This window comes from Stegodyphus dumicola, chromosome X2 (genome assembly GCF_044657685.1).
Source record: "Stegodyphus dumicola isolate Sdum_Otavi_A_Nest chromosome X2, ASM4465768v1".
Lineage (NCBI taxonomy): Eukaryota > Metazoa > Arthropoda > Arachnida > Araneae > Eresidae > Stegodyphus > Stegodyphus dumicola.
The window spans coordinates 82,170,157-82,180,682 of record NC_140781.1 but is presented as its reverse complement, the minus strand read 5'-3'; the positions used below and the strand labels follow the sequence as shown (position 1 = coordinate 82,180,682).

The window sequence follows — 10,526 nt, the reverse complement described above, 5'->3', positions numbered from 1 at the left end:
TATTTGTGTAATATTTTCACAACATTAATTTTGATTTAAAATGAATTTATAATACCCTTTAATTCAAAGACTTCAGTTCTCCCCCCCATCCCTCAAGTTTAAGATTTAGTTATTATGTCTGTAAGAATGGCTAAATCATAGAACCAGGTATGTTCAATAATTTCTTCATAAGTTTCGTTTCTGGATTTTTAAAATTCTTCTATGAAACTTTCGTAACAGAAGCTGGGATGGAACCCTGGCAGCCAGACAGAATGTCCCTTCCCTGAGTGAAAATTTCTATCATTTCTTTGAAAGTGACCTTATAATATTTAAGAATAAACCCTCGTAACACTAATAAATGTATATAGAATTTTTAATGTTTATATAATGCGTGTTTGGTGCTTGCAATATTTTGAGATTTTATATTACTAATTCTGTATGTGAATTAACACAGTTTAATATAGAACACCTGCTTCAAGGCTAAAAGTAAAGCATTTGAATTATGTTTTACCTTTTGGCTGTTTTCAGGCACAGGTTCTATTCTACAATTTACGGAATTTCTCGGTATTGGACATCTCGCATAGCTGACAAAATTTCATTCCTATGTTTAGGTTTTATAGTACAATAAGTTGAGCATCCCTACATTAGTATATGACTTTGATTCCTTCGAAAGAAAAAGGAGTATCTTGTTTTTCTTGAATTTTTGGTAAAAATTTTAGTTTGTAGGTAATTGTAATAGCTCTTCCACGAAATTGCATTTAAATTTTTTGCCACATTTCAAAATGCTGTATATTTCAATGGCATTTGATGTGTTTTGGCTTGCTGTATTAAATTTGTAAAGAACTCAAAATTAGAAACGGTTCTTACGTTAAAATTCGGAATGAAATATTTCTTTTATGGTATATGACTTTTGTTTCCAAGATGTTCTTCGAAGTCTGTTTTTAGAGTGGTGTTTTTGTGCCCTTTTTTTAAAAATAAAATCTTTAAAAGTATATATGTATAGCTTTTTTAATGTTAATATATTGCGAGTTTGATTCTTACTCTATTTTGATCTGTTATGTCACTAATTCTGTGTGTGAATTAAGATAGTTTAATATATAACACCTGCTTCAAAGCTAACAGTAAAGTTTATTTTGTTTATTTGTGATTTAAAATTACCGACTTATTGTCTTTTGGTGCCATCATTCTACCAGTGCTGAAACTATTTACTCTTCTCGAAGATCATTATCCCTTTTATTGTGTGTATCCTTAATAACTGTCTAAATTTTTTTTCTTTCGTTATTCATGTTGTACCCATACATTAAAAACCCCTTTCGCTTACTGTACTTCTGTCAAATTAGGAAAATCATTTGCTTTTCTATCGACTGCAGTCATGATTTTAGTAACAGTGTAGCACATTGCTCGAGTTTAAAACAAAAAAGGCTACTTTTGAACTTTTATGTATTAAGAAACATTATTAGATATTTCTCTTTGTGTATAATTATTCTTTAATATCAAAGTAGTTAAAATCTAATGACTCCTTTTTTCCCTTTTTGGCCTCTTCTAGTGTAATTTGTCATCATTTTTGTGCACTCTTGGAATGCAGAACATGAGATCGTGGCAGAAAAGGAACGGAGAAATAATGCAGAGCAAAAGGACATCTGTGGCTGGTAATTCTTGTTTTATATCAACTTTATTTCCACTAGAAATGCTTGAATGTTATAATTTGTACGTCTCTTTTCACATGTTGCTTTATATTGGAGCTTTACTAGTTATTTATTTTACATGAACGCTTCAAATTATGTTTTAATGTTTAGGGTAGCATTTATGCGTTAATTTCGTAGGTTTTGAATTCCATTTTGAATTGTCTGAATTGGTGTTTTCTTTTGTAATATTCCAAGTGAGGTTGAACTGTTAATCACACTATAATTATCAGAAGTCTGAGATTTGTTAGAGTTCTGTTGCTTCGTAGTGGTTTCAAAATTACTGCTGTGGTGTAATTTTTTCCCAAGTGGCCTCCTTTCGCATTACGAGAAGGAGGCTAAACATTTTCTTCTCTGTGTGGCCTAATATTTTCCCTGTCCGACGGGGTTTTCTCTTCCCAACAGGCCAATTTAATTGCACTGCCTGTGTATAAACCAATTTTGTTTCAGATTTTTCTGAATTTAGAGTGTCTCTCTCAAGTGCTATTTCTGTTAAAACCATTGAAAGTTAAGTGTTGAACAAAAATTAAATGTAAATAAAAATTTAATGTGTACTTGTAAAGAAAGTTAGTGGAGCCAAATTATCTTCTGTTAAGGATGCTCAAAATGTGCTTTTTTTTAGTTGTTCTAAGCATACTTTATTATATTTTTTCCTTAATCTGAACAATTTTGGCATATTGTGAAGTTTTTTTAACCAATTTGCGAAGATCTATTCAAAATTGATTCGATAAATAAAAATTCATTTTGAAATCAGATCAGAGATGTTTTATTATTATCGAAGTAAAATTCTGCAGATTAACTTTCAACTTTGTTTTGAAAAGCACTCTGAAAGTTTCTTTTGGACTTTCTTTTGATCTTAATTAGGATGAAAATCAGTTTTTTCCATTTCTAGATCAATAGAATTGTTATTTAACATATTCACAATCATTTACCATTTTTCTTAAATACTAGTATTATGTAATGGGTTTGAAGTGAATGAAGTAGTTGGCCTAATTTTAAATACACTCAAAACATCTAATTTAGAAACTAATTTAAGCTCGATGAGATTTTCCAAATGATTGTTTCAGTTTTCTTATATTTCATGCTTTAGTTCTCCAGATTTTCAAAGTGGCGAAACGTGCATTACATTATGGTAAAAATGTATATTCCTTATATTTGTGTAATATTTTCACAACATTAATTTTGATTTAAAATGAATTTATAATACCCTTTAATTCAAAGACTTCAGTTCTCCCCCCCCCTCCCTCCCTCAAGTTTAAGATTTAGTTATTATGTCTGTAAGAATGGCTAAATCATAGAACCAGGTATGTTCAATAATTTCTTCATAAGTTTCGTTTCTGGATTTTTAAAATTCTTCTATGAAACTTTCGTAACAGAAGCTGGGATGGAACCCTGGCAGCCAGACAGAATGTCCCTTCCCTGAGTGAAAATTTCTATCATTTCTTTGAAAGTGACCTTATAATATTTAAGAATAAACCCTCGTAACACTAATAAATGTATATAGAATTTTTAATGTTTATATAATGCGTGTTTGGTTCTTGCAATATTTTGAGATTTTATATTACTAATTCTGTATGTGAATTAACACAGTTTAATATAGAACACCTGCTTCAAGGCTAAAAGTAAAGCATTTGAATTATGTTTTACCTTTCGGCTGTTTTCAGGCACAGGTTCTATTCTACAATTTACGGAATTTCTCGGTATTGGGCATCTCGCATAGCTGACAAAATTTCATTCCTATGTTTAGGTTTTATAGTACAATAAGTTGAGCATCCCTACATTAGTATATGACTTTGATTCCTTCGAAAGAAAAAGGAGTATCTTGTTTTTCTTGAATTTTTGGTAAAAATTTTAGTTTGTAGGTAATTGTAATAGCTCTTCCACGAAATTGCATTTAAATTTTTTGCCACATTTCAAAATGCTGTATATTTCAATGGCATTTGATGTGTTTTGGCTTGCTGTATTAAATTTGCTGTATTAAATCGAACCCGGGCAGCTAGACAATATGTTCTTTCCCTGAGTGAAATATTGCTATAATTTCATTAAAGTGACCTGGTAATATTTCATTATAATTTCTTGTACATTGGACTAAGCTGTCCTCTCTCTTGGATGAGAGTACCTAAGTAAAGAACTCAAAATTAGAAACGGTTCTTACGTTAAAATTCGGAATGAAATATTTCTTTTATGGTATATGACTTTTGTTTCCAACATGTTCTTCGAAGTCAGTTTTTAGAGTGGTGTTTTTGTGCCCTTTTTTTAAAAATAAAATCTTTAAAAGTATATATGTATAGCTTTTTTAATGTTAATATATTGCGAGTTTGATTCTTACTCTATTTTGATCTGTTATGTCACTAATTCTGTGTGTGAATTAAGATAGTTTAATATATAACACCTGCTTCAAAGCTAACAGTAAAGTTTATTTTGTTTATTTGTGATTTAAAATTACCGACTTATTGTCTTTTGGTGCCATCATTCTACCAGTGCTGAAACTATTTACTCTTCTCGAAGATCATTATCCCTTTTATTGTGTGTATCCTTAATAACTGTCTAAATTTTTTTTCTTTCGTTATTCATGTTGTACCCATACATTAAAAACCCCTTTCGCTTACTGTACTTCTGTCAAATTAGGAAAATCATTTGCTTTTCTATCGACTGCAGTCATGATTTTAGTAACAGTGTAGCACATTGCTCGAGTTTAAAACAAAAAAGGCTACTTTTGAACTTTTATGTATTAAGAAACATTATTAGATATTTCTCTTTGTGTATAATTATTCTTTAATATCAAAGTAGTTAAAATCTAATGACTCCTTTTTTCCCTTTTTGGCCTCTTCTAGTGTAATTTGTCATCATTTTTGTGCACTCTTGGAATGCAGAACATGAGATCGTGGCAGAAAAGGAACGGAGAAATAATGCAGAGCAAAAGGACATCTGTGGCTGGTAATTCTTGTTTTATATCAACTTTATTTCCACTAGAAATGCTTGAATGTTATAATTTGTACGTCTCTTTTCACATGTTGCTTTATATTGGAGCTTTACTAGTTATTTATTTTACATGAACGCTTCAAATTATGTTTTAATGTTTAGGGTAGCATTTATGCGTTAATTTCGTAGGTTTTGAATTCCATTTTGAATTGTCTGAATTGGTGTTTTCTTTTGTAATATTCCAAGTGAGGTTGAACTGTTAATCACACTATAATTATCAGAAGTCTGAGATTTGTTAGAGTTCTGTTGCTTCGTAGTGGTTTCAAAATTACTGCTGTGGTGTAATTTTTTCCCAAGTGGCCTCCTTTCGCATTACGAGAAGGAGGCTAAACATTTTCTTCTCTGTGTGGCCTAATATTTTCCCTGTCCGACGGGGTTTTCTCTTCCCAACAGGCCAGTTTAATTGCACTGCCTGTGTATAAACCAATTTTGTTTCAGATTTTTCTGAATTTAGAGTGTCTCTCTCAAGTGCTATTTCTGTTAAAACCATTGAAAGTTAAGTGTTGAACAAAAATTAAATGTAAATAAAAATTTAATGTGTACTTGTAAAGAAAGTTAGTGGAGCCAAATTATCTTCTGTTAAGGATGCTCAAAATGTGCTTTTTTTTAGTTGTTCTAAGCATACTTTATTATATTTTTTCCTTAATCTGAACAATTTTGGCATATTGTGAAGTTTTTTTAACCAATTTGCGAAGATCTATTCAAAATTGATTCGATAAATAAAAATTCATTTTGAAATCAGATCAGAGATGTTTTATTATTATCGAAGTAAAATTCTGCAGATTAACTTTCAACTTTGTTTTGAAAAGCACTCTGAAAGTTTCTTTTGGACTTTCTTTTGATCTTAATTAGGATGAAAATCAGTTTTTTCCATTTCTAGATCAATAGAATTGTTATTTAACATATTCACAATCATTTACCATTTTTCTTAAATACTAGTATTATGTAATGGGTTTGAAGTGAATGAAGTAGTTGGCCTAATTTTAAATACACTCAAAACATCTAATTTAGAAACTAATTTAAGCTCGATGAGATTTTCCAAATGATTGTTTCAGTTTTCTTATATTTCATGCTTTAGTTCTCCAGATTTTCAAAGTGGCGAAACGTGCATTACATTATGGTAAAAATGTATATTCCTTATATTTGTGTAATATTTTCACAACATTAATTTTGATTTAAAATGAATTTATAATACCCTTTAATTCAAAGACTTCAGTTCTCCCCCCCCCTCCCTCAAGTTTAAGATTTAGTTATTATGTCTGTAAGAATGGCTAAATCATAGAACCAGGTATGTTCAATAATTTCTTCATAAGTTTCGTTTCTGGATTTTTAAAATTCTTCTATGAAACTTTCGTAACAGAAGCTGGGATGGAACCCTGGCAGCCAGACAGAATGTCCCTTCCCTGAGTGAAAATTTCTATCATTTCTTTGAAAGTGACCTTATAATATTTAAGAATAAACCCTCGTAACACTAATAAATGTATATAGAATTTTTAATGTTTATATAATGCGTGTTTGGTGCTTGCAATATTTTGAGATTTTATATTACTAATTCTGTATGTGAATTAACACAGTTTAATATAGAACACCTGCTTCAAGGCTAAAAGTAAAGCATTTGAATTATGTTTTACCTTTCGGCTGTTTTCAGGCACAGGTTCTATTCTACAATTTACGGAATTTCTCGGTATTGGGCATCTCGCATAGCTGACAAAATTTCATTCCTATGTTTAGGTTTTATAGTACAATAAGTTGAGCATCCCTACATTAGTATATGACTTTGATTCCTTCGAAAGAAAAAGGAGTATCTTGTTTTTCTTGAATTTTTGGTAAAAATTTTAGTTTGTAGGTAATTGTAATAGCTCTTCCACGAAATTGCATTTAAATTTTTTGCCACATTTCAAAATGCTGTATATTTCAATGGCATTTGATGTGTTTTGGCTTGCTGTATTAAATTTGCTGTATTAAATCGAACCCGGGCAGCTAGACAATATGTTCTTTCCCTGAGTGAAATATTGCTATAATTTCATTAAAGTGACCTGGTAATATTTCATTATAATTTCTTGTACATTGGACTAAGCTGTCCTCTCTCTTGGATGAGAGTACCTAAGTAAAGAACTCAAAATTAGAAACGGTTCTTACGTTAAAATTCGGAATGAAATATTTCTTTTATGGTATATGACTTTTGTTTCCAACATGTTCTTCGAAGTCAGTTTTTAGAGTGGTGTTTTTGTGCCCTTTTTTTAAAAATAAAATCTTTAAAAGTATATATGTATAGCTTTTTTAATGTTAATATATTGCGAGTTTGATTCTTACTCTATTTTGATCTGTTATGTCACTAATTCTGTGTGTGAATTAAGATAGTTTAATATATAACACCTGCTTCAAAGCTAACAGTAAAGTTTATTTTGTTTATTTGTGATTTAAAATTACCGACTTATTGTCTTTTGGTGCCATCATTCTACCAGTGCTGAAACTATTTACTCTTCTCGAAGATCATTATCCCTTTTATTGTGTGTATCCTTAATAACTGTCTAAATTTTTTTTCTTTTGTTATTCATGTTGTACCCATACATTAAAAACCCCTTTCGCTTACTGTACTTCTGTCAAATTAGGAAAATCATTTGCTTTTCTATCGACTGCAGTCATGATTTTAGTAACAGTGTAGCACATTGCTCGAGTTTAAAACAAAAAAGGCTACTTTTGAACTTTTATGTATTAAGAAACATTATTAGATATTTCTCTTTGTGTATAATTATTCTTTAATATCAAAGTAGTTAAAATCTAATGACTCCTTTTTTCCCTTTTTGGCCTCTTCTAGTGTAATTTGTCATCATTTTTGTGCACTCTTGGAATGCAGAACATGAGATCGTGGCAGAAAAGGAACGGAGAAATAATGCAGAGCAAAAGGACATCTGTGGCTGGTAATTCTTGTTTTATATCAACTTTATTTCCACTAGAAATGCTTGAATGTTATAATTTGTACGTCTCTTTTCACATGTTGCTTTATATTGGAGCTTTACTAGTTATTTATTTTACATGAACGCTTCAAATTATGTTTTAATGTTTAGGGTAGCATTTATGCGTTAATTTCGTAGGTTTTGAATTCCATTTTGAATTGTCTGAATTGGTGTTTTCTTTTGTAATATTCCAAGTGAGGTTGAACTGTTAATCACACTATAATTATCAGAAGTCTGAGATTTGTTAGAGTTCTGTTGCTTCGTAGTGGTTTCAAAATTACTGCTGTGGTGTAATTTTTTCCCAAGTGGCCTCCTTTCGCATTACGAGAAGGAGGCTAAACATTTTCTTCTCTGTGTGGCCTAATATTTTCCCTGTCCGACGGGGTTTTCTCTTCCCAACAGGCCAATTTAATTGCACTGCCTGTGTATAAACCAATTTTGTTTCAGATTTTTCTGAATTTAGAGTGTCTCTCTCAAGTGCTATTTCTGTTAAAACCATTGAAAGTTAAGTGTTGAACAAAAATTAAATGTAAATAAAAATTTAATGTGTACTTGTAAAGAAAGTTAGTGGAGCCAAATTATCTTCTGTTAAGGATGCTCAAAATGTGCTTTTTTTTAGTTGTTCTAAGCATACTTTATTATATTTTTTCCTTAATCTGAACAATTTTGGCATATTGTGAAGTTTTTTTAACCAATTTGCGAAGATCTATTCAAAATTGATTCGATAAATAAAAATTCATTTTGAAATCAGATCAGAGATGTTTTATTATTATCGAAGTAAAATTCTGCAGATTAACTTTCAACTTTGTTTTGAAAAGCACTCTGAAAGTTTCTTTTGGACTTTCTTTTGATCTTAATTAGGATGAAAATCAGTTTTTTCCATTTCTAGATCAATAGAATTGTTATTTAACATATTCACAATCATTTACCATTTTTCTTAAATACTAGTATTATGTAATGGGTTTGAAGTGAATGAAGTAGTTGGCCTAATTTTAAATACACTCAAAACATCTAATTTAGAAACTAATTTAAGCTCCATGAGATTTTCCAAATGATTGTTTCAGTTTTCTTATATTTCATGCTTTAGTTCTCCAGATTTTCAAAGTGGCGAAACGTGCATTACATTATGGTAAAAATGTATATTCCTTATATTTGTGTAATATTTTCACAACATTAATTTTGATTTAAAATGAATTTATAATACCCTTTAATTCAAAGACTTCAGTTCTCCCCCCCCCCCTCCCTCAAGTTTAAGATTTAGTTATTATGTCTGTAAGAATGGCTAAATCATAGAACCAGGTATGTTCAATAATTTCTTCATAAGTTTCGTTTCTGGATTTTTAAAATTCTTCTATGAAACTTTCGTAACAGAAGCTGGGATGGAACCCTGGCAGCCAGACAGAATGTCCCTTCCCTGAGTGAAAATTTCTATCATTTCTTTGAAAGTGACCTTATAATATTTAAGAATAAACCCTCGTAACACTAATAAATGTATATAGAATTTTTAATGTTTATATAATGCGTGTTTGGTGCTTGCAATATTTTGAGATTTTATATTACTAATTCTGTATGTGAATTAACACAGTTTAATATAGAACACCTGCTTCAAGGCTAAAAGTAAAGCATTTGAATTATGTTTTACCTTTTGGCTGTTTTCAGGCACAGGTTCTATTCTACAATTAACGGAATTTCTCGGTATTGGACATCTCGCATAGCTGACAAAATTTCATTCCTATGTTTAGGTTTTATAGTACAATAAGTTGAGCATCCCTACATTAGTATATGACTTTGATTCCTTCGAAAGAAAAAGGAGTATCTTGTTTTTCTTGAATTTTTGGTAAAAATTTTAGTTTGTAGGTAATTGTAATAGCTCTTCCACGAAATTGCATTTAAATTTTTTGCCACATTTCAAAATGCTGTATATTTCAATGGCATTTGATGTGTTTTGGCTTGCTGTATTAAATTTGCTGTATTAAATCGAACCCGGGCAGCTAGACAATATGTTCTTTCCCTGAGTGAAATATTGCTATAATTTCATTAAAGTGACCTGGTAATATTTCATTATAATTTCTTGTACATTGGACTAAGCTGTCCTCTCTCTTGGATGAGAGTACCTAAGTAAAGAACTCAAAATTAGAAACGGTTCTTACGTTAAAATTCGGAATGAAATATTTCTTTTATGGTATATGACTTTTGTTTCCAAGATGTTCTTCGAAGTCTGTTTTTAGAGTGGTGTTTTTGTGCCCTTTTTTTAAAAATAAAATCTTTAAAAGTATATATGTATAGCTTTTTTAATGTTAATATATTGCGAGTTTGATTCTTACTCTATTTTGATCTGTTATGTCACTAATTCTGTGTGTGAATTAAGATAGTTTAATATATAACACCTGCTTCAAAGCTAACAGTAAAGTTTATTTTGTTTATTTGTGATTTAAAATTACTGACTTATTGTCTTTTGGTGCCATCATTCTACCAGTGCTGAAACTATTTACTCTTCTCGAAGATCATTATCCCTTTTATTGTGTGTATCCTTAATAACTGTCTAATTTTTTTTTCTTTCGTTATTCATGTTGTACCCATACATTAAAAACCCCTTTCGCTTACTGTACTTCTGTCATATTAGGAAAATCATTTGCTTTTCTATCGACTGCAGTCATGATTTTAGTAACAGTGTAGCACATTCCTCGAGTTTAAAACAAAAAAGGCTACTTTTGAACTTTTATGTATTAAGAAACATTATTAGATATTTCTCTTTGTGTATAATTATTCTTTAATATCAAAGTAGTTAAAATCTAATGACTCCTTTTTTCCCTTTTTGGCCTCTTCTAGTGTAATTAGTCATCATTTTTGTGCACTCTTGGAATGCAGAACATGAGATCGTGACAGAAAAGGAACGGAGAAATAATGCAGAGCAAAAGGACATCTG

At 30.4% G+C, this 10,526-nt stretch overlaps 1 long non-coding RNA gene across 1 annotated transcript; it reads left to right on the top strand.

Annotated features, from left to right (window-relative positions):
• The first annotated feature begins 4,488 nt into the window (after positions 1-4,488).
• Positions 4,489-10,526, top strand: LOC146992785 (uncharacterized). The gene is made up of 3 exons (XR_015039146.1): positions 4,489-4,598; positions 7,462-7,564; positions 10,430-10,526. It is a non-coding gene; the product is annotated as an uncharacterized LOC146992785 (long non-coding RNA).